Raw genomic sequence first — 23312 nt, 5'->3', positions numbered from 1 at the left:
ACAAAAACAGTTCAATCATGAGATAAACAACAGACATGTCTCAACTGAGGGAAATTTTACAAAATACTCTACTTCTCAAAGTGTTCCAGGGCAACAACAACAAGGAAAGGCTGAAAGACTGTCACAATCCAGAGGAGCCTAAGAAAACAGGAGGACAAATGGAATGTCATATGAGGGGTGGTAACTTAGCAAAAACTAAGGAAATCTGAATAAAGTATCGTCTTTGGTTAATGCGAATATTTTAATATTGATTCATTAGCTAATATTTGTACCATACTGATATAAGATATCAATCATTGGAGAAACTGAGTGCAAGTGCATGCAAATGCTCTGTACTATCTTCTCAATTTCCCTATAAATCTTTGTTTTTTTCCTAATAAATAAGATTTATTTTGAAAATTGACTTAATCAGGCTCCAAGTGTGAAGACATTTTAAGAATAGTTGAATTAACTTTTGCCTTATTCTTAAAGAGTTCCTTTGATGGAAACAAAGTAAGAATTTTATATCAGAAGGAAAGAAAAACACTTATGAACACGTATAATGCCTCCTCAACCTGAAAAGCAGGAACGATTAATAAATAGCAAAAATCAGATAAAAATACTTCTATTATAATAGACACCATATTGCAAGTGCTTTTAAAATTAGCAAGGCATAACATTTATTTCCTTGACATTTGTCTTCCAAAGAGTTCAAAGTGTTTCAGTGTCAGTTGAAACAGGGGAAGAATCTCAGGGAAGGATCCTTCACATAATAATAGGACCATTGGTAATAATGTCTCTCAGTTTTTTCCAAATCCATAACGATGCATTTCCTGAGGAGTGACTGAGCTGTGAAGAAAGAGATGAGAAACCCTCATCCCTCTGAATTACTTGTGTCAGAATATTTTAACCATAGTACTACGGATAGTAACTTATCCTTATTAACAGGAAATACGTCTCACATTGGAAACTGAGCAATCAGATGGGCAGAGAAAAAAGGCTTTGACTGGCTCTTCATCTTTTAAAGATAAAGGAGAGCTTTTCTATGTATAAAGTCAGTTGTCAAGATAGCCTTAGGGAATGAGTCTGCAGCATCAAATCCCGATGCACAGCTGGTATGCCCGCACTCCAGGTCTTCCTGATCCCAAATCCCTGGGCCTGTCCCCCAACAGACCCTGCCAAGCTGAGGTCATTTGCAATTGGTCTCTCAGGAGCTCCGGGGAAGGGGGAAAGAGCTAGATAGTATGGGAGGGGACGCAAGGAGGCCAAGAAAATGAAGGTCTTTCCTCTTTAAGTTCAGGGTTCGAACAGGTCCATCCATCCCAGGCCCCTGTGAAGAAGAGGTAAAATTTACATTACTTCAGTTACAGGAAAAAAACAAAAGTTTGCAGCTTAATGTCCTAGAAAGCACCACAATAGAATAAGAACTGAGCCCACCCCAAGGGCTGGAAGCGCCTATTAGAATGAGAACAGAGGTCAATGTCCTTGAAGGCCCCATATCAAAATGTAAACAGAACTTGAGGAATTACTCCAGCCCTTCTGGAGGTGAGACAAGTCCTAAAAACTAAGCAAAAAGCCACCACGAGGTCCAAGTCCCTGCTCCTCTGTGTCGGGTGAACTTGGATGAAAACTCGAGTTTGGAAATCAACCCTTGTGGGTTTGCATCAGTGTCAGCTCCATAGTGGTTTCTCAGATTCACAATCTTGGGCACAACACCCCCATGTCCCCTCCCACCTGGGCTGAACCCCTATCCCCTCCCACCCAGGCTGACACTCAGTCACCTCCCCGCCCACAACAGCTGGGCACAGGCCCTCACACAGGTGTCACAGGCACGGTGGGCACTCCCGCCATGCCTGGCCTCCCAGAGGAAGGAAGGAGGTTTCGGCAGTACACACTCCCATGGAGGCCCCAGGGCTCCCTGCCCAGCACGGCAGCTCGTGAGAAGTCGGGGTCTGTTTCCCTGACAACTGCTCCTCCTCCCCGGGTTTCCCACAGGAAAAGAAGGAGGAGGCCCTGGTCTCCTCCAGGGACATCACGCAGGTAGACTTGGACGTCAACAGGACGTTCGGCAGCCACACCATATTTTGGGATGGCTAGGGGGTCGGGTGAGGCTGCTGGGCCAGGGGGATTCGGGGCCCTGAGGGAGGCCCGGTCCTTCAGGGAAGGGAAAATGGGGCTTCTGAGGCCGGGGGAGCAATAGAAGCCAAAAACACACTGCTCCATGGTAGGATGCTGGGGATGACTCCCGAGCCCACACTCCCGATGCCTCGGGGATGAGGAGGCCAGAAGGATGGGGCCTTCAGGTGTTGCCATGGGAGCTGAACACCAAAGGGGAGAGGAACGGTCCCCTGAGAAGCAGGGGATGGGGTAGGGGACGTGGGGGGAGGAACCAGACCTGGTGGCCAGGCTGCATGGCTGCTGCTGGAGCAGGACAAACATCGATCACATGAGGGTCAGACGGGTCAGAGTGACACGAACTCTCGATGCTTTATATTATTCTAAATTCTATGCATTTAATTTGAGACAATTTGCAATTTGAAAACATACATAGTATAATGATCCCCAGATAATGCTGCTGGTCCAGCCAGGGCAGGGGCAGGTGTCACTGCAAACCCCAGACTAGTCGCCTTTAACTGTAGACGTCTCCTTGTTCATCTTAGAGGAAGGAGATGCCCTGTGTCCGCAGACCCCCCACGACATCCCCCTCATTCCCCACTCCCACACCATCCCCCTACATCATCATCCCCATTGGCATCCCACCTACACCATCCCCCTCAAACCCACACAGCCCCACACAATCCCCACTCACACTATACCCCAACACCATCACCCCTACAACATCCCCCACACTCCACCACCATCATAACCTTGCCCCCACACCATCCACCACCACACCATCGGCCCTCAGCAAGGACCTGGTGCAGGTGCCCCCTGTGGGATATGCTCAGCCTCCCCAGGTTTCTCTGGATACCATGCTCCCATCAGAAGCCTGGGTGTCCCATAGAATACCCAGGGGTTACAGGGAGGAGGGAAGACAGGGAACCCCCAACAGGGTGAGTACAGGAGAGTGTGTAGAGGACCCACTGTGCCCTGCCTCCGCCCACTGTCCCTCATTTAGCGTACACCCCTCCACAGGACACCAGCCCCTAACCCATGGGGATCTGGGCTGGCCTGGCCTTAGGCTCTGTAAGGGTTGGGGTGATTTGAGCCTCTGCCCCAGGAACAACACAAAGAATAATGGGATTCAGCCCTCATGGCCCTGGCCAGCCCTGGATTCTGGCCCTGGGCTGAGCGAGCCCTCTCACAGCTGAATGTTGACTCCTGGACCCTGGGGTAGGATGGTGGGCCCCACCCACACCCACACCAGGAGGCAGACTCCTCCAGGTTCTGGGGCACCAGGGAACCTGAGGCCGGGTTCCAGCTGCCCTGTTGCGACCCAGCGCAGAAGCCCATGAGCTGCAGGTCCATGTCAGCTCTGCTGTCCTCAGAACCATCTCTCAGACTGAAACCTCAGGACACACGCCCCCACCCAGAGTCCACACATGCTCCCAGGTTGGGGACTCCAACACCCGCCCCCCAACCCATGTCATTCTTGCCCTCCCCTAAAGGACAGAAAGGTCTCCCTCCCTAGGGGAAGGCGTGCACCCTCAGCTCTGAGCCCATTTGCTGTAGAAAGTCAATCAAGTGTTGTGGTGCGAAAATGCACAGCCAGCCCGTTTCTGTGTCTCCCAGAACACTGTTCACGGGGCATGGAGAGAACCCCAGAGAGGAGGACGGGGTACCACCTAGGTCCCACCAGCCCTTGCAGGGGCACCAGCAGCAACACCCAGCTGACATCCCAACGTGCCTTCCACTGGACCAGATGCCGGGGTCAAGACGCAACAGACTTTAGTGGGACTCAGGCTGCGCCCCGCGGGCCAGGAGGGCCTGGGACAGAGTGACAGCCAGGAAGCCTTTGGTCACCAGGGTCTGTGCAAAGCGACCCGGAGGTCTGTGCTCCCTCTGTCCAGGAGGCTGTGGCTGGCTGGGTGTGGGGCTCTTCCTCCCCTCACTGCATTCCCTTGACTGTGTGCCTGGGGCAGAGAGGGCCTGCAGGGCGGTCAGCATGGCCCTAGAAGGGATGTCAGGACAGTAGGCCCTTGTGTTGTGCCCAACATTGTGAATCTGAGAAACCACTGAGGAGCCAACACCATTGCAAACTCCCAAGGATTTCTTTACAAGCCGGAGCTTGTGTCCAGGTGCACCCGACACAGCAGAGCAGGGACTTGGACCCCGAGACTAAAAGGCGTAGCAGCTTTATAGGGGCCAGTGGCCCATGGGATACGCAGAAAGTTGCACTGTCATGTCAGTTCACACGCAGGTGGCCGATTGAATTACACCTTACCCTATAGTATCCACTTGAGCTGGCCTATTACTTTGGTCGAATCGGCGCACAGATTTGGCGGGCACAAAGCGGGGTTACATTGTTATGAGCTGATTTCTGATTAAGGTGTGTTGAGCAGCCTGACTAGGGTGGGGCAGCACCTTAAGCAACAATCTGGTCATGTCAGGGTCATAGGGGAAGTGGCGGGTGTAGCACAAAATGGAATCAGTCCTGCTCTGTGTGCCCAGGGGTAGGAGATTTTTGTTAAATTTCCTGGGTCCCACACTTGTAGCTCATGCACCTGGGCCACCCGCACCAGGTGGACTCAGCCTGCACACCTTGTGGTGCTGGATAACTCACACCAGCATATGGAGGGCATCCTCCTCACCCTAGTGAGTAGGGGCTGGGTGAGCATGGGTCTCGGCCTGAAGGCCAGGCAGCACAGCAGACTGAAGAACCCCAGCCCCATCCCCACCCCGACTCCCACACACAGGCAGCCCCAGGGCTCCCGCCATGGGCAACCGGCTCCTCAGGAGCTCCCCTCAGAGCGGCCCGAAGGTCTGGCTCCCTGCTGGCGAGGCATCGGGGAGAATAGAAGCACCCGGCGCCTGGCGGGACCCACTGCAAGTCATGAGAATGTGGTTGAGCCGGAATTTCCAGCTCAGCTGACCCTCCAGCTGAAAGTCATTGCACCAGCGAGCACAGGGTCGGCCAGGAGACCCCAGCTAGCTGCCCAGATCCAGCACCAGAAATGTTGTGCCAACCATTTCGGCATTTGGGTGACCCAGCCAGAGGATCCGATAGCTGCACATGATAGCTGCATGTGATAGACACACACACACCCCAAAACCAACAAAAGTCAGAATCCCCCCAATGTCAAAAAGTAGCCGGATGATTCCATACATGATGCTGTGGTCCCCAAAAGGATACATGGAAGATGGTATAAACCATGACTGCAGTGGTGTCAGAGGTACGGAGATGTGCCTGGTGGGTTCCAACAAGAGGTGCAGAGGGGAAGGAAGCATCCTACGGAGGGGGGGGGGCCCTCCTTAGAAAGGACACCAGGTCCCTGTGAAGGCTTGGGGGGGGGTGAAATCTGTCCTCCTCCCTTTCATCTTCTGGTTTTCCTCCTAAATGCCATTTTCCTCAATGAAAATAGCAAAAATTTATTTTATGTTTTTAAATTTCTTTTTACAGGTGTCCAATTCATATGAATTCTTTCTTCAGCAAGGGTGTCATTCAGGAAAGAAGGAGAGATAAAGATTTCCCAGACAGACAAAGTATAAAGGAGTTCATGACCACTAAACCAGTCCAGTAAGGAATTTTAAGAGGGATTCTTCTAGTGGGGGAAAAAAAGAGACCAAAAGCAACAAAGACTAGAAAGGACCAGAGAACGTCACCAGAAACACCGACTCTACCGGTAACACAAAGGCAATAAGTTCATATTTTTCAATAATCACTCTGAATGCTGATAGAAAAATTACTCCAATCAAAAGATATAGGGTATCAGAGTAGCTTAAAAAACAGGATCCGGGATTCCTGGGTGGCTCAGGGTTTGAGCCTCTGCCTTGGACTCAGTCTGTGATCCTGGAGTCTGGGATCCAGTCCCATATTGGGGTCCTGGTGGGGAGCATGCTTTTCTCTCTGCCTAATTTTCTGCCTCTCTCTCTCTCTCTCTCACTCCCTCATAAATAAAATCGTTATTAAAAAACAAGATCCATCTGTATGCTGCCAACAAGATGCTCACGTTAGACCTATAGACACCGGGAGATTGAAAGTCAGGGGATGGAAAACCATCTATCACGGTAATGGATACCATACGAAAGCTGGAGGACCCATACTTATATCAGACTAACTAGATTTGAAACCAAACCCTGGGGGACACCTGGTGGGTCAGTGGTTGAGCATGTGCCTTCAGTGCAGGGTGTGATCCTGGGATCCCAGGACCGAGTCCCACATTGGCCTCCCTGTGTGGAGCCTGCCTCTCCTTCTTTTTTTTTTTTTTCTGCCTCTCCTTCTGCCTATGTTTCTGCCTCTGTTGCTCTCTGTGTCTCTCATGAATAAATAAATAAAATATTTACTTTTCAAAAAAGAAAGAACAAATACTGTAAGAAGAGATGAAGAAGGGCATTATTTCATAATTAAAAAGACTATCAAGATGAAACAACTAAATATTTATGCTGCCAACATGGGGGTACCTAAATATAGAAACCAATTAACAATAAACTTACAGGAACTCACTGATAATAATACAATGACAGCGGATTTTCACACCCACTTATGGCAATGGACCGATCATCTATACAGAAAATCAACAAGGGAACAATAGCCTTGACACACTGGACCACAGGGACTCAACAGATATAGTCTGAACATTTCAACCTAAAGCAGAGTACACATTCCTTTCAAGTGCACATGGGACATTCTCCAGAACAGATCATATCATGGGCCACAAATCAGCCCTAAACAGGTACAACAGGTACAAGAATAACACCCTGTACATTGTCGGACCACGACGCTATGAAACTCGAAGTCGACATTAAGAAAAAATTTGGACAGACCAAAAATACGTTGAGTTTATGATCATCCTACTAGAGAATGGAGCAACCAGGAAATTAAAGAGGAAATTTAAAACAAACGAAAATGAATATATGTTTCTCCAAGCCTCTTGGATGCAGCAAAGGCAGTCCTAAGAGGGAAGTAAATATCAATACAGGCCTACCTCAAGAAACAAGAAGTCTCCAATACACAGCCTAAACCTACACCTTAAGGACCTGGAAAAGGAATAGAAAACAAAGCCTAAAGCTTATAGAAGAGGGGAAAAATAGAGATGAGAGCAGAAATAAACAATACAGAATCAACGAAGCAGTAGAATGGAATAACGAAACAAAGAGATGGTTCTTCAAAATAATTAATAAATTGAATCAAGCCCTAGCCAGCCTTATCAACAAGAAAAGAGAAAAGACCTAAATAAATAAAATCACAAATGAGGGAAGAGAGATCACAATCAACACCAGAAAAATAAGACAACTATAAGAGAACACCATGAAAGATTATACGCTAACAAACTGGGAGACCTGGAAGAAATGGACAAATCCCTAGAAATGTCAAACGAGGAAACCTAAATAGGAGGAAATAGAAAATGTGAACAGACATATAAAAGCAAAGGAATTGAATCAGCAAGGCACCTGAGTGCCTCAGTGGTTAAGCATCTGCTTTGGCTCAGGTCATGATCCCAGGGTCCTGGGGGATCACGTCCCACATCAGGCTCCCTGCATGGAGCCTCATTTACCCTCTGCCTATACCTCTGCCTCCCTGTGTCTCTCATGAATACATAGATAAAATCTTTAAAAAAGAACACAGATAAAAAAGAGAATGGTCCCAAATAAAATCACAAAGGAAAAGAGAAATAACAACCAACACTAGAGAAATACAAACGATTATAAGAGAACATTATGAAAAATTATATGCCCGCAACCAAGAACCTGGAAGAAATAGATCAATTCCTGGAAATATATGACATAGCAAAAATGAAGAAGGAAGAAATAAGAAACTTGAACAGATAACCAGCAAAGAATTTGAATCAGCATTCAAGGATCTCCCGACCGTAGATGCTTAGATCAATAGAACAGAATGGAAATCCGAAACAAGAACCAAACCTGTAACTCTATGATCCATTAATCGACAACAAGGCAGGAAGGAATATCCAAAGGCACAAAGACAGTCTCTTCAACAAACCCTAACCCTGACCGCAGGATAAGAACAAATGGTGTTGGGAAAACCAGGCAGCCACATGCAGAAGAATGAAACTGGACCACTTTCTTATACGATATATATAAAAAATAAATTCAAAATGGATGAAAGACCTAAATGTGAGACCTGAAACCATACAAAGAAGAAAAGATAGGCAGCAACATCTATGACATTGGCCATTGGATCCTCTTTCTAGATATGCCTCTGAGGTGAGGGAAACAAAAGCAAAAATACTATTGGGACTTCATCAAATTGAAAAGCTTCTGCAAAGTGAAGGAAACAACCAAAGCTAAAAGGCAACATGCAGGAGGAGGGGCAAGATGGCGGAAGAGTAGGGTCCCCAAGTCACCTGTACCCACCAAATTACCTAAGTAACCTTCAAATCATCCTGAAAATCTACGAATTCGGCCTGAGATTTAAAAAGACACCAGATCGAATGCTACAGTATGAAAAGTTCGCGCATCTATCAAGGTAGGAAGATGGGGGAAAAGAAATAAAGAAACAAAGGGCATCCAAGGGGAGGGGTCCTGCGAAGAGCTAGGCTATGGCCACAGTGCGTGCCCCCCAGTCAGGAGAGCTCTGTCCCAGAAAAGCAGGAGCTGAATCAACCTTCCAGGGTGGAATTGGGCCCACAGGGAGTCAGCACAGGACCTTGGAGGGCGGGGATGCCCTCGGGCTCCCTGGGACACTAACAGACACCTGCATTCCCAAGAGAGTCCACTGAGCTCACTAAGGGGTACACGGCACATGCATTGACCCTGGAGCAGCTCCAAGGGGCTCGGGCGGTGGCTCTGTGCTGAAGGGGCTGCACGAACCTGGGAGGGGCTTGGCGGCGGCGCCTAGGGCAGAGGAAAAGTCTCCGGGCAGAGGGGGCGGTGAGGCTCCAGGAGCAGCTCAGTGGGGCTGGGGAGGCAGTTTGGTGGAGAGGCGGCTGCACGGTCGGGAGCTCGAATCCAACATTGCAGGCCCCGGAGGACAGGACTCCGGTACACAGCCCAGGGTCTGGCCTCACCCGACACAGGCAGAGGCCGGGGAGGCCCAGAACCGCAAGGACCCTCCTGCCCAGAGCTGAGCAGATCAGAGGCCCTGCCCTGGAGCCTCCTGGACCGTCAGACAGACTGCTCTGTAGTAACTGGGGGGACTGAATGCAGGTTTCCAGAGCTGGCCTCTGCCACTGGGATTGTTCCTCCTGGGGCCTCACGGGGTTAACAACCCCCACTGAGCCCTGCACCAGGCAGGGGGCAGAGCAGCTCCCCAAAGGGCTAACACCTGAAAATCAGCATAGCAAGCCCCTCCCCCAGAAGACCAGCTAGAGGGACAAGTTCCAGGGGAAGTCAAGGGACTTAAAGTATACAGAATAAGAAGATACTCCCCCATGTTTTTTTTACATTTCTGATTGCTTCCCCCAGCCTTTTCCCCCTTTCTTTCTTTTTCTTTCTCTTTTTATTCTTTTTTCCTTCTTTCTTCCTTTATTCTTTTTTCTCTTTCTCTTTTCCTTCCTTCTTTCTCTCCTCTATTTTTCTCCTTTATCAATACAACTTGTTTTTGACCACTGTGCACTGAGCAAAATGACTAGAAGGAAAACCTCACCTCAAAAGAAAGAATCAGAAACAGTCCTCTCTCCCTCAGAGTTACAAAATGTGGATTACAATTCAATGTCAGAAAGCCAATTCAGAAGCACTATTATACAGCTACTGGTGGCTCTAGAAAAAAGCATAAAGGACTCAATAGACTCATGACTGCAGAATTTAGATCCAATCAGGCAGAAAGTAAAAATCAATTGAATGAGATGCAATCCAAAGTAGAAGTCCTAACGACAAGGGTTAACAGGTGGAAGAACGAGTGAGTGACATAGAAGACAAGTTGAGGGATCCCTGGGTGGCGCAGCGGTTTAGCGCCTGCCTTTGGCCTAGGGCGTGATCCTGGAGACCCAGGATCGAGTCCCACGTCAGGCTCCTGGTGCATGGAGCCTGCTTCTCCCTCTGCCTGTGTCTCTGCCTCTCTCTCTCTCTCTGTGTGACTATCATAAATAAATAAAAATATAAAAAAAAAGAAGACAAGTTGATGGCAAAGAGGGAAACTGAGGAAAAAAGAGACAGACAATTAAAAGACCAGAAAGACAGATTAAGGGAAATAAACGACAGCCTGAGGAAGAAAAACCTACGTTTAATTGGGGTTCCAGAGGGCGTCGAAATGGACAGAGGTCCAGAATATGTATTTGAACAAATCCTACCTGAAAACTTTCCTAATCTGGGAAGGGAAACAGGCATTAAGATCCAGGAAATAGAGAGATCCCCCCTAAAATAAATAAAAACCGTCCAACACCTCCACAGTTAATGGTGAAGTTTGCAAATTCCAAAGATAAAGAGAAGATCCTTAAAGCAGCAAGAGATAAGAAATCCCTGACCTTTATGGGGAGGAGCATTAGGGTAACAGAAGACCTCTCCACAGCGACCTGGCAGGCAAGAAAGGGCTGGCAGGATATATTCAGGATCCTAAATGAGAAGAACATGCAACCAAGAATACTTTATCCAACAAGGATCTCATTCAAAATGGAAGGAGAGATAAAGAGCTTCCAAGACAGGCAGGAACTGAAAGAATAAGTGACCTCCAAATGAGCTCTGCAAGAAATTTTAAGGGGGACTCTTAAAATTTCCCTTTAAGAAGAAGTTCAGTGGAATAATCCACAAAAACAAGGGCTGAATAGATATCATGATGACACTAAACTCATATCTGTTGATAGTAACTCTGAATGTGAACGGGCTTAATGACCCCATCAAAAGGCGCAGGGTTTCAGACTGGATAAAAAAGCAGGACCCATCAATTTGCTGTCTAAAAGAGACTCATTTTGGACAGAAGGACACCTACAGCCTGAAAATAAATGTTTGGAGAACCATTTACCATTCAAATGGTCCTCAAAAGAAAGCAGGGGTAGCCATCCTTATATCAGATAAACTAAAATTTACAACGAAGACTGTCGTGAGAGATGAAGAGGGACAGTAAATCATACTTAAAGGATCTATCCAACAAGAGGACTTAACAATCCTCAATATATTGCCCCATATGTGAGAGCTGCCAAATATTTAAAACAATTAATAACCAAAGTGAAGAAATACTTAGATAATAAACTTATACTTGGTGACTTCAATCTAGTTCTTTCTACCCTCGATAGGTCTTCTAAGCACAACATATCCAATGAAACGAGAGCTTTAAATGATACACTGGACCCGATGGATTTCACAGAAATCTACAGAACTTTACATCCAAACTGAACTGAATACACATTCTTCTCAAGTGCACATGGTCGATTTCTCCAGAATCGACCACATACTGGGGCACAAATCAGGTCTGAACCGATACCAAAAGATTGGGATTGTCCCCTGCATATACTCAGACCATAATGCCTTGAAAGTAAAACTAAGGTATCCCTGAGTGGCGCAGCAGTTTGGCGCCTGACTTTGGCCCAGGGCGTGAATCTGGAGAACCAGGATTGAATCCCACGTCAGGCTTCCGGTGCTAGTAGCCTGCTTCTCCCTCTGCCCGTGTCTCTGCCTCTCTTTCTCTCTCACTGTGTGACTATCATAAATTACAAAAAATAATAAAATAATGAAAAAAAGAAATTAGAACTAAATCACAACAAGAAGTTTGGAAGGAGCTCAAACACGTGGAGGTGAAGGATCATCCTGCTAAAAGACGAAAGGATCAACCAGGAAATTAAGGAAGGATTAAAAAGATTCATGGAAACTAATGAGAATGAACATACAACTGTTCAAAATCATTGGGATTCGGCAAAAGCAGTCCTAAGGGGGAAATATATCACAATACGAACAGGTGCAGCCAATGTGGAAAACACTGTGGAGGGTCCTCGAGAAGTTAAAAAAAGGGTATCCCTGGGTGGTGCAGTGGTTTGGGATCTGCCTTTAGCCCATGTCGCGATCCTGGAGACCCGGGATGGAATCCCATGTCGGACTCACAGTGCATGGAGCCTACTTCTCCCTCTGCCTGTGTCTCTGCCTCTCACTCTGTGACTATCATAAAAAAAATTATAAAAGATGTTAAAAATAGAGCTACCCTACGATTCCAAAATTGCAGAGCTAGGTATTTACCCCGAGGATACAAAAGTCGTTTAGTAGTTTCAAAGAGGGACACGCAGCCCAGTGTTTGTAGCAGCATTATCAACAAGAGCCAAACTGTGGATACAGCCCAGATGTCCATTGACTGATGAATGGGCAGAGACTATGTGGTAAATATACCCACTGTGACATCACTAACTCTTAACTCTAACCCCTAACTCTAACCCCTAACCCTAACTCACACCCTAACCCCTAACCCTAACTGCAAACCTAAGCCCAACACTAACTCTAACCATAACCCTAAACCCAACTCCAAAACTCGTGCCCTAATCCCTAAAGCCTAAACCCTAACCTAACTCTAAATCCTATCCCTACCCCTAACCCACATCCTAACTCCTAGCCACTGACCCTTACCCTTATCCCTCACCCTAACCTCTAATCCATAACCATAAGCATAATCACTAACACCTAACATCTAACTTAAGGCTAACTACCAACTGCCTCCCCTCCCCTGACCCTACCATTCATTCTACCCATTCACTTACCCTGTGGTTCAGAGGAGTCCCTTCTCATAAGGACGTGGCCCCCAACGGCGCCTCCAGAGTCCTCCAGGGGGTCCTGAGAAAGCCAGGCTCCTGTGAGTGCGGACATGGCCCCACGTGTTCCTGTGTCATAGTCAGTGGGTCCAGAGGACGCCGCGACTCCTGTCACTGTGGACTATGCCTCACATCCTCTGGAAGCCTCACAGCAAGTCCTCAGGAGGCCGGGGGCTCCTGTCAGCCTAGACATGGCCTCACATCCCCCAGAAAACTCACTGTGGGTCCTGATGAAGCTGTGGGCTCCTGTCAGCATAGACCCAGCCCCATATTTCCCGAAGCCCCCTTTGTGATGCTAGGCGCTGCAGGAGGCTGTGCAGGAGGCGGCTTGCTGGTGCAGGGGGCCGCACCTGCCTCCTTCCAGGCTCCAGCTGTGGCCTGTTAGCATTGGAAACGTCTCAATGAAAAGGAGCCGAACACCCGGCTTCCTCAGAAATACTTAAGGACAAGGAATTGGAGCCCACAGACTGCAAAATGAAATGTGGACCAGACTTTGAGCAAGTCCTGCAAAATTCACTCAACTCCCTTCCACTGTGGGCGGGACTGCGGGCTGGTGCAGCCGCCCTGGAAACAGTGTGGAGGCTCCTCAGGAAGTTACAAATACAGATGCCCTGCGACCAGTTGGTGGAGGGCCTGGAGCTGACTCCGAAGATACAGATACAGTGAGACTTGGAGCACCTGCACCCCAATGTCCACAACAGCCAGGTCCACAGTAGCCACACTGTGTGAGGTATCTCGGTGCTCTCAGGCAGATGATGAATAAAGAGGATGGGAGATAGATGATGGTCATAGAGAGAGGAATGGTGCTCAGGTATCAAAGTGAAGGAAATCTTGCCATTTGCAATGACGTGGATAGAACTAGAGAAATCATGTTAAGTGAAATAAGTCAGTCGGGAAAGAGAATGACTGTGGGGTGTCATTCATAGGTGGAATTAAAGAAGCAAAGCAGATGAACATCTATGAAAGGAAGGAAAAAAAATTAAGATGAAAACAGATGCAGGAAATACAGACTCTTAATTATAGGAAACAAACTGAGGGTCGCTGGAGGGTAGGGGATGGGTGAGGGGATCACAGGGGACCGGCATGAAGGAGGGCACGTGATGTCACGTGCACTGCTGTTATCTCCAACTGGTGAATCCCTGAATTCTTCCTCTGAAAGTATAATACACTATCCGTTAATTAATTGGGTTTAAATTAAATTAAGTTAAAAAAAATCAGTTGTATCAGAGCACAATTCCTTCTAGAATCTCTGTTCTGCTCCTTCAGCTTATGCCGGGACCACCCCCCTTGAGTCTGCTTTGTTTAAGTAGGCTCCACGCCTCATCCATGGCACAGCCCATGGCTAGAACTCACTACCTTGAGATCAGGACGGGAGGTGAGGTCAGGTGTCGAATGCTTAACTGACAGCCAGCCGGGGGCGCAAGAACAACACTGCTATATCCTGTGTCTCTGTGACATCGTTTGAAATAGGAAAGTGCCATGTCCCTCTCTGGCCTGCTCCTCCAATACTGATTTGCTGTCCGGTCATTTTGGGGGGCGGATGGATGTTATGGGTTTTTTTTCCTATTTCTAAGATCTGCGACCATGATTTTGATTGGAATGACATTGAAACTGAGGGTGGCTTCAGGAACTGCGGACATTTTCACAAGATGAGGCTCCCATCCCCGAGCCCAGGAAGGCCTCCCAGAGCCTGGTATGGCTCACTGCACAAGTCTTGTGCTCCTTTGGTTCTGTCTCATTATTTATTCTCTGTGATGCTCCTGAGAAGGGAGTCATGTCCTTCATTTCCTTCCTGAGTGCTCATTGTCGGGATACAGCAAGGCTATTCTGCTCTGTAGGGTCAGTTTGTGTCCCCTGACTTTACTGAACTCACTCCTTAGTTCTTTTTTTTTTAATTTTTTTTTAAATTTTTATTTATTTATGATAGTCACTCAGAGAGAGAGAGAGGCAGAGACATAGGCAGAGGGAGAAGCAGGCTCCATGCACCGGGAGCCCGACGTGGGATTCGATCCTGGGTCTCCAGGATCGCGCCCTGGGCCAAAGGCAGGCGCCAAACCGCTGCGCCACCCAGGGATCCCCTCACTCCTTAGTTCTAACAGGCTTGATGGAGGCTCTCCAATTTCCTGTTTCTAGTATCACGTCTTCAGCATACAGGGACAGTGTGAGTTCCCCTTCCAGTTGTGGAATCTTTGCTGTTTACAGCTTAATGTCCTAGAAAGCCCGACAATAGAATAAAAACTGAGTCCAGGCAAAGGGCAGGAAGCCCCTATTACAATGTGAACAGAGCTCAATGACCTAGAAGGCCCCATATCAAAATGTAAACAGAACTAGAGGAATTGCTCCAGCCCTCCTGGAGGTCCCGAGACCAGCACTTAAAACTAAGCTAAAACCCACCTCGGGGTCCAAGTCCCTGCTCCGCTATGTCGGGTGTACTTGGACACAAGCTCGAGCTTGTAAATAAACCCTCGTGTGTTTGCATTGGTGTCGGCTTCTCAGTGGTTTCTCGGATTCGCAATCTTGGGCAAAACAGTCTGAGAAAAAAAACAAAACCAAAAGAAGCTCAGACGCAGGCAGAGTAAAAGCAAGGTTCTGAGAGAAGCAGTGGAGACCTGGGGTGTTGGCAGGTCTTTTGTGTAGGCCTTTGCAGACCTGGGGTGGGGGTGGGGGTGGGGGGGTAGGGGGGGTGGGGGGTGGGGGGGATGCTCAGCCCCAGAGCCAGAGGACTCAGCGTCCCCACCCACATCCCGCCCATCCGGAGAGTCTCAGGGAGCAGCACAGCGCCGCCCACGGGAGGCCAGAGGCGCTGATGCCCACCCAGCCTCTGACCCCACATTTGCATTTCCCAGGCAGATGTGCACCTAAGAATCAGCGCCATGGCCCATCCCAAGACCCTGCACAGACCACTCACTGCCACCAAGTTGTCGGACCACAGAGGCTGCAGAGCTTCAGCTCTGCCTGGAAAGTAGGGTCTAGCTTCCTTTGTTCTTTGTGCTTTATTTTCATTTATTTTCTTTGATTCTTTTTTATTAATTGCCTTATTTTAATTTTTATGTATGTACCTTATATATTTATTATTTTTACTATCATGGTACTTTAATTGTGTTTCTTATTTTGGAATTTAGAATCTTTAACAAGCAGGCCAGAATAATCTGGTGTTTTTTATTTTAGGAGGGTAGTTGTTATTGTTGTTCTTGGTTTTCCTTTTTCTTCCTTCTTTCTTTTATGGAAAAAATAATGATATGGAGAAATTCAACTCCATAAAATAACATGAGGTAGTACTCACAGCCAGGAAGTTCATCAATACACACATATGATGTCTAATTACAGTTTAAAACAATGATTATAAAGGTAGCAGCTGGGCTGGAAAAAGAGCACAGAAGAAAACTAGAGAATTCCTACTGTAGAAATAAAAGAACTAAAATCTAGTCAGGCCAATGTTAAAAATGCTATAACTGATATGCAGTCCCAAGTGGAAGCCGTCAAAACAAGAAAAGTTATGGACCACAGAGGCAGACATAGGGAACTCAGCCACTTATTAAAACAATAACATTCATATCATAGGAGACTCAGATGATGAAGAGAGAGAAAAGGTGGGCCTTGCTCAGCCATTAGAAAAGACAAATGGCGATCATTTGATTCAATGTGGATGGAACAGGAAGGTATCATGCTGAGTGAAGTAAGTCAATCAGAGAAGGACAAACATTGTATGTTCTCATTCACTTGGGGAATATAAATAAGAATGAAAGGGAATATATGGGAACGGAGAAGAAATGTGTGGAAAATAACAAAAATGGAGACAGAACATAAAGACTCCTAACTCTGAGAAATGAACTAGGGGTGATGGAAGGGGAGGAGGATGGGGTGGGGGTGAATGGGTGACGTGTACTGAGGGGGGCACTTGACGGGATGAGCACTGGGTGTTATTCTGTATGTGGGCAAATTGAACACCAATAAAAAGTAAATTTATTATTAGAAAGACAGAAAGAAATAGTGGCATCTGGGTGGCTCAGTCAGTTAAGCTTCTGCGTTAGGCTCAGATCATGATCCAGGTCCCAAGGCAGGCTCCCTGAAGCAGGGAACCTGCTTCTCCCTCTCCATCTGCCCCTCTCGCTAATGGTTTTTCTTTCCTCTCTCTCTCAAATAAATAAATAACATCCTGAAAAAGAAACAAACAGAAGGAAGAGAAATCTCCCATGTAGTAGAATTTCAAAGAAGTTGTCCAGACATTCCTCAAGTTGATTAGCATAGCCTCCCACTCTTATGTGTGGAATACACATAGTAACTTCCTTCTACAAAATATAATATGAAAATCTTAATATAAAAATAAAAAAAAATAATAATAAAAATAAAATCACTTTACTATGGAGAAAGCTGACAAACACTACCTCAGCAAGATGATCAGATCAATACCAAGACTGATAAATCATGTTGATAATATCTATCCTTTATATGATATAATAAAAATGGCATTATATCTCTGTATATAATCCACAAAAACAGTTCAATGATGAGATAAACAACAGACATGTCCCAACTGAGGTAAATTTTACAAAATACTCTACTTCTCAAAGTGTTCCAGTTCAACGACAACAAGGAAAGTCTGAAAGACTGTCAAAATCCAGAGGAGCCTAAGAAAACACAAGTACAAATGGAATGTGATAAGAAGGATAGTAACTTAGCAAAATCTAAGGAAATCTGAATAACGTATGGTCTTTGGTTAATGCGACTATTTTAATATTGATTCATTAGCTAATATTTGTACAGGACTAATATAACACCACAATCATATCCCTGCCCCACACCATCCACCACCACACCACCGGCCCCCAGCAAGGACCCAGTGCAGCTGCCCCCCTGTGGGTCATGCTCAACCTCCCCAGGGTTCTCTGGATACCCTGCTCCCATCAGAAGCCCGATTGTCCCATAGAGAACCCAGGGCTTGCAGGGAGGAGGGAAGGCAAGGATCCCTGAAATGGTGGGTGCAGGTGAGTGGTGCAGAGGACACATTGGGCCCTGCCTCCACCCACTGTCCCTCCTGGAGGGCGGGCACACCCTGCACAGAACATCAGCCCCTAACCCAAAGGGACCTGGGCTGACCTGGGCTGACCTGGCCCCGCGATCTGTGGGGCTGAGGTGATTTGAGCCCCACCCAGCCCCAACACAAAGACTAATGGGATCCAGGCCCCCATGGTCCTGGCCAGCCCTGGATTCTGACCCCAGGCTGAGTGAGCCCTCTCACAGCTGGACGTGGCCACTTGGGCCCTGTGTGTGCCCCACAGGTCCAGGTCACTGACCTAGGGCAGGCTGGGGGATCCCGGGACAACCCAGGGTGGGGAAAGGATGGATAAGCCGGTTGGCCCCACCCGACCCCACACCAGGAGGCAGGCTCTAGGTATTGGGTATTGGGGCCCCAGAGGGCCCAAGGCCGGGGTCCAGCAGCCCTGTGGGTCCCAGTCAGGAGCCCATGAGCTGCAGGTCTAGGTCATCTCTGCTGTTCTCAAAACAGTCACTCAGGCTGAAATCTCAGGACACGTCCCCACCCGGAGTCAAAACATGAACAAGAATAGTTCGCAGGTGAGACATAAGCAAACACTTACCTTTGATGTCATGCTTTATTTGTTCATCCATTTATTATTTGTTAAATATTTTAATATTTTAATTTTATGTCCTGTCTATACCCAACACGGTGTTCAAACTCATAACCCTGAGATCAAGATCCCCCAACCAGGCCAGCCAGGCACCCCACTGCCATGTTTCATAACTCTTTGCTTCCTTGCCTATCTCTGCATCCAACTGGAACATTAAGTCCTTGACGGGAAGCTTTAGTTACCTCCGAATCCTAGAACGTTCTCACTGTATCCCAATCCTAGATTGACATTTACCATTGAATAGCACTTTAAATAAATAGTAAAATAACTACTACCGTAAAGGAAATTGTCAACTTTTCACGTGTGTTGGCCCTGCTCCCTGGGCTCCCAGGGAAGCTATGATTTCTTTCATATTGATCAGGTCCAAATTACTCCACCACACCTCAAAGCGTGGGCTCAGTTTCTGCCCTGACACATGCAAGACCCCTGCTTCAATTAACATGTATCAATCAATCAAAGAGAGCCTGACCGGCTCAGTGTGGTTCGTAAGAACATGGGACTCTTGTTCTTGGGGTAGCAAGTGCAAGCCCCATGTGGGCTGTAGAGATTACAGAAAAATAAAATCTTAAAAAAATCAATCAGTTGATCTTGGAGAGACATAGCCCCGGATCCCACAAGGGCAGAGAGCCAACTGACGAATCTACTCACAATATTATAAGCAGCAGTGCACAAAAATTGAATTTTCTGAAGTCTCCTAGAGTGGGGACACACCAGCCTTAAGGTGTTCAGGTGGAGAAATGGGGGGCAACCCTGGAGCGACAGGGTGGGCTCAGGAATCCACAGGTCCCAAGGATAGTGGCACCAACTGTTCCCAGGCACAGGAGCAGGAACCCGGCTGAGAGCAGCGGGGCTCGGGCCAACTGTCTGCCCTGTGTGGCCATAAGTTGCAAACCCCTGTGCAGTCATGGGGCCCAGTTCCTGGGACAGACCAGCAAGGCCAGAAGTACGAGGACACCCTCCCGGGCAGGAGGAGAACAGGTCTCCACCAGGGCAGCCCCTAAAATTTGGAGTTTTAAACTTCAGTCACTTGTCTGTGGGGAGGCTGAGAAAATTGAGACCATTCCACTTTAAGTTCACGGTTAGCACAAGTACTGCCATCCCAGGACCCTGTGTATAGGAGCTAAAATTTACATTACTTCAGTTACAGGAAAAAAAGATAAAAATCTTACAGCTTAAGGTCCCAGAAAGCCCCATATTAGAATGAGAACAAAGCTCAATGCCCTTGAAGGCCTCATATCAAAATGTAAACAGAACTTGAGGAATTGCTCCAGCCCTTCTGGAGGACCCTGAGACCAGCCCTTAAAACTAAGCTAAAACCCACCTCGGAGTCCAAGTCCCTGCTGTTCTGTGTGGGCTATACTTGGACCCAAGCTCGAGTTTGTAAATCATCCCTCGTATGTTTGCATCAGTGTCGGCTTGGACAATCTTGGGCACCACACCCCCAAGTGTTGGGCACTTGCAATCTTGGACACAACACCCCCAAGTCCCCTCCCCACCTGGGCTGATACCCTGTCCCCTCCCACCCAAGCTGACCCTCAGTCACCTCCCTCTGACAGCGGCTCACCACAGCCCCTCACAGAGGTCCCACAGCCACGGTCGGCACGCTGGCCATCCCCGGCCTCCCAGGAGAAGAAAGGAGGTTTCAGCAGGACACACTCCTATGGTGGCCCCAGGGCTCCCTGCCCAGGATGGCAGCTGGTGACTGGCCGGTGTCTGTGTCCCTGACGCCGGCTCCTCCTCCCCGGTTTTCCCGCAGGAAATGAAGGAGGAGGCCTCGTCTCCTCCAGGGACATCCGCAGATAGACCTGCACATCAACAAGATGTTTGGCAGCCAAATGAAGTTTTGGGACTGCTAGAGGGTGGGGAGAGGCTGTTGAGTCAGGGGGCTTCTAGGCCCCGGGGGAGGTCCAGGGGCTTCTGGGTAGGGAAAACGAGGCTTAAGAGGCCGGGGGAAGCAACAGCAGCCAGCAACACACCACTGTGTGGTTGGGTGCAGGGGATGACACCTGTGCCCCAATCCCCGGGGCTTCGGGGTTGAGGGGGTCACTAGGTCGGTGCCTCTAGGGGTTTCCTTTTTTTTTTTTTTTTTTTTTTTTTTTTTTTGCCTCTAGGGGTTTCCATGGGAGCTGAACCACACAGGGGCGAGGGACGGCCCCTTGAGAAGCAGGGGGCTGCGGTGGGGCCCGTGGAGGGCAGTAACCGGACCTGCGGGCCAGGCGGCATGGCCGTGGCTGGAGCAGGACACACATCGTTCCCATGAGGGTTGGACGGGTCAGGGTGACACCCACACTTGGTGTTTTATATATATCTAAATTCTATGCATTTAACTTGAGACAATTTGCAATTTGTAAACATACATATTATGATGACCCCCAGATAATGCCCCCGGTCCAGCCAGCGCCCTACATTGACCACACGGGGCCCCAGGGGCAGGTGTCACAGCAAACCCCAGACTGGGATCGCCTTTAACTGTAGACATATACATGTGCGTCTGAGAGAAAGTGGATGCCCTGTGTCGGCAGGCCCCCCATGTCATCCCCTATTTCCCCACCCCCACACCATCCCCCTTCATCATCATCCCCAATAGCATCCCACCTATATCATCCCCCTCACACCGACACAGCCCCACACAATCCCCACCCACACTATTCCCCCCACCATCCCCCCTAAACCATCCCCCACACTCCACCACCATCATGTCCCTGCCCCCACAACATCCACCCCCACAGCATCTGTCCCCAGCAAGGACCCTGGGCAGCTGCCCCCTGTGGGACATACTCAGCCTCACCGGGGTTCTCTGGATACCCTGCTCCCATCAGAAGACCGGGTTTCCCATAGAGTACCCAGCGGTTGCAGGAAGGAGGGAAGGCAGGGAGCCCCAGACAAGGTGGGTGCAGGTGAGTGGTGCAGAGGACCCACTGTGCCCTGCCTCTACCCACTGTCCCTCCTGGAGGGCGGCACACCCTGCATAGGACACCAGCCCCTAACCCAGAGGGACATGGGCTGGCCTGGCCCCGGGCTCTGTGGGGTTGGGGTGATTTGAGCCCCCCCAGGCCCAACACAAAGACTAATGGGATCCAGCCCCCCATGGCCCTGGCCAGCCCTGGATTCTGGCCCCAGGCTGAGAGAGCCCTCCCACAGCTGGATGTGGCCTCTTGGGCCCTGGGTGTGCCCCACAGATCCAGGTCGCTGACCTAGGGCAGCCCTAGGAATCCCGGGACACCCAACGTTGGGGAGAGAAGGGGTAGGCCGGTGGGCCCCACCCGCACCCACACTAGGAGACAGGCTCCACCAGGTTCTGGGGCCCCAGGGCCCCGAGACCAGGGTCCAGCTACCCTGCGGGGAACAGTGCAGGAGCCCATGAGCTCAGGTCCAGCTCAGCTCTGCTGCCCTCAGAACCGTCTCTCTTGCTGAAATCTCAGGACACGTCTCCACCCGGAGTCCAAACATGCTCCCAGGTGGGGGACTCCAGCACCCATCCCCACCCCACATGTGATTCTTGCCATCCCCTAAAGGACAGAAAGGTCTCCCTCCCCAGGGGAAAGCACGTGCCCTCGGCTCTGAGCCCCATTGCTGTAGATCGTCAATAAAGTGTTGTGGTGCGAAAATGCACAGCCAGCCCATTTATGTGTATCCCAGAACTCTGAGCAGAGGGCGTGCAGAGACCCCGAGAGAGGAGGAGGCGCCACATCCATGCCCCAAACAGCCCCTACAGTAGCGCTGCCAGTCACACCCAGCTGACATCTTCACATGCCTTCCAGGGGCTGCCAGACGCCAGGGTCAGGCACCATAGACTTTACTGGGACACAGCCTGTGCGCAGCAGGCCAGGAGGGACTGGGACAGAGTGACAGCCAGGGAGCCTCAGGGCACCAGTGTCTGTGGAAGAGACCTGGGTGGTCTGTGCTCTCTCTGTACAGGGGGCCAGGGCTGGCTGGGTTCCGGGGCACTTCCTCCACTCCCCGTATCCCTGTGCCTGTGTGCCTGGGGCACAGAGGGCCTGCGGGGCGGTAGGGTGGTCCCTGGAAGGGATGTCAGGAAAACAGGCCCTTGTGTTGTGCCCAAGATTGCTAATCCGAGAAACCACCAAGGAGCCCACACCGATGCAAACTCCCGAGGGTTTCTATACAAGCTGGAGCTTGGGTCCAAGTGCACCAGACACAGAGGAGTAGGGATTTGGACCCCGAGACTAAGAGGTGTAGCAGCTTTATAGGAGCCAGTGGCACATGGGAATGCTGAAAGATGCGTAGTCATGTTTGTCCACACGCAGGTGGCTGATTGAATTACACTTTACCTTTTAGTATCGACTTGAACTGGCCTATTAATTTGGTCAGAATTGGCGTGCAGCTTTGTGTGGTACAATGCTGGTTACATTGTGATGACCCGATTTCAGATTAGGGTGTGCCCAGCGGCTTGAGTCGGGTGGGGCAGCGCCTTATGCCATAAGCAGGTCACGTGGGGTCATAGGGGAGATGGCTGGTGGAGCACAAAATGGAATCAGTCCTGCTCTGCTTGTCCAGGGGTAAGGGATTTTTGTTAAATTTACTGGGTCCCACACTGCAGCTCACGCACGTGGGCCACCTTCACAAGGTGTACTCGGCGTGCACACCTTGTGGTGCTAGATCTCTCACACCAGCATGTGGAGGGCACCCTCCTCGCCTTAGTGAATAGGGGCTGGGTGAGCATGGGGCTCAGCCTGAAGGCCAGGCAGCACAGGGGACCGAAGAACCCCAGCCCAGTCCCCACCCAGACTCCCAAACACAGGCAGTCCCAGGGCTCCCCCCCATGGGCAGCTGGCTCCTCAGGAGCGCCCGCCAGGATGGCCCCGAGGTCTAGCTCCCTGCTGGAGAAGCATCAGAAAGAAGATAAGCAGCCAGCGCATGGCAGGACCCACTTCCGCAC

At 49.2% G+C, this 23312-nt stretch overlaps 1 long non-coding RNA gene across 1 annotated transcript; it reads right to left on the bottom strand.

Moving 5' to 3' along the window:
• Positions 1-634: 634 nt before the first annotated feature.
• LOC119878352 lies at positions 635-20149 on the bottom strand. Its single transcript, XR_005386800.1, has 2 exons — positions 19977-20149; positions 635-1309 (listed from the first exon to the last, which is right to left on the bottom strand). It is a non-coding gene; the product is annotated as an uncharacterized LOC119878352 (long non-coding RNA).
• Positions 20150-23312: the final 3163 nt, after the last annotated feature.

This window comes from Canis lupus, unplaced genomic scaffold (genome assembly GCF_011100685.1).
Source record: "Canis lupus familiaris isolate Mischka breed German Shepherd unplaced genomic scaffold, alternate assembly UU_Cfam_GSD_1.0 chrUn_S1539H1726, whole genome shotgun sequence".
In the NCBI taxonomy this organism is placed as follows: Eukaryota; Metazoa; Chordata; class Mammalia; order Carnivora; family Canidae; genus Canis; species Canis lupus.
The sequence above is the reverse complement of the archived record's forward strand: the minus strand, read 5'-3'. Positions and strand labels throughout refer to the sequence as shown.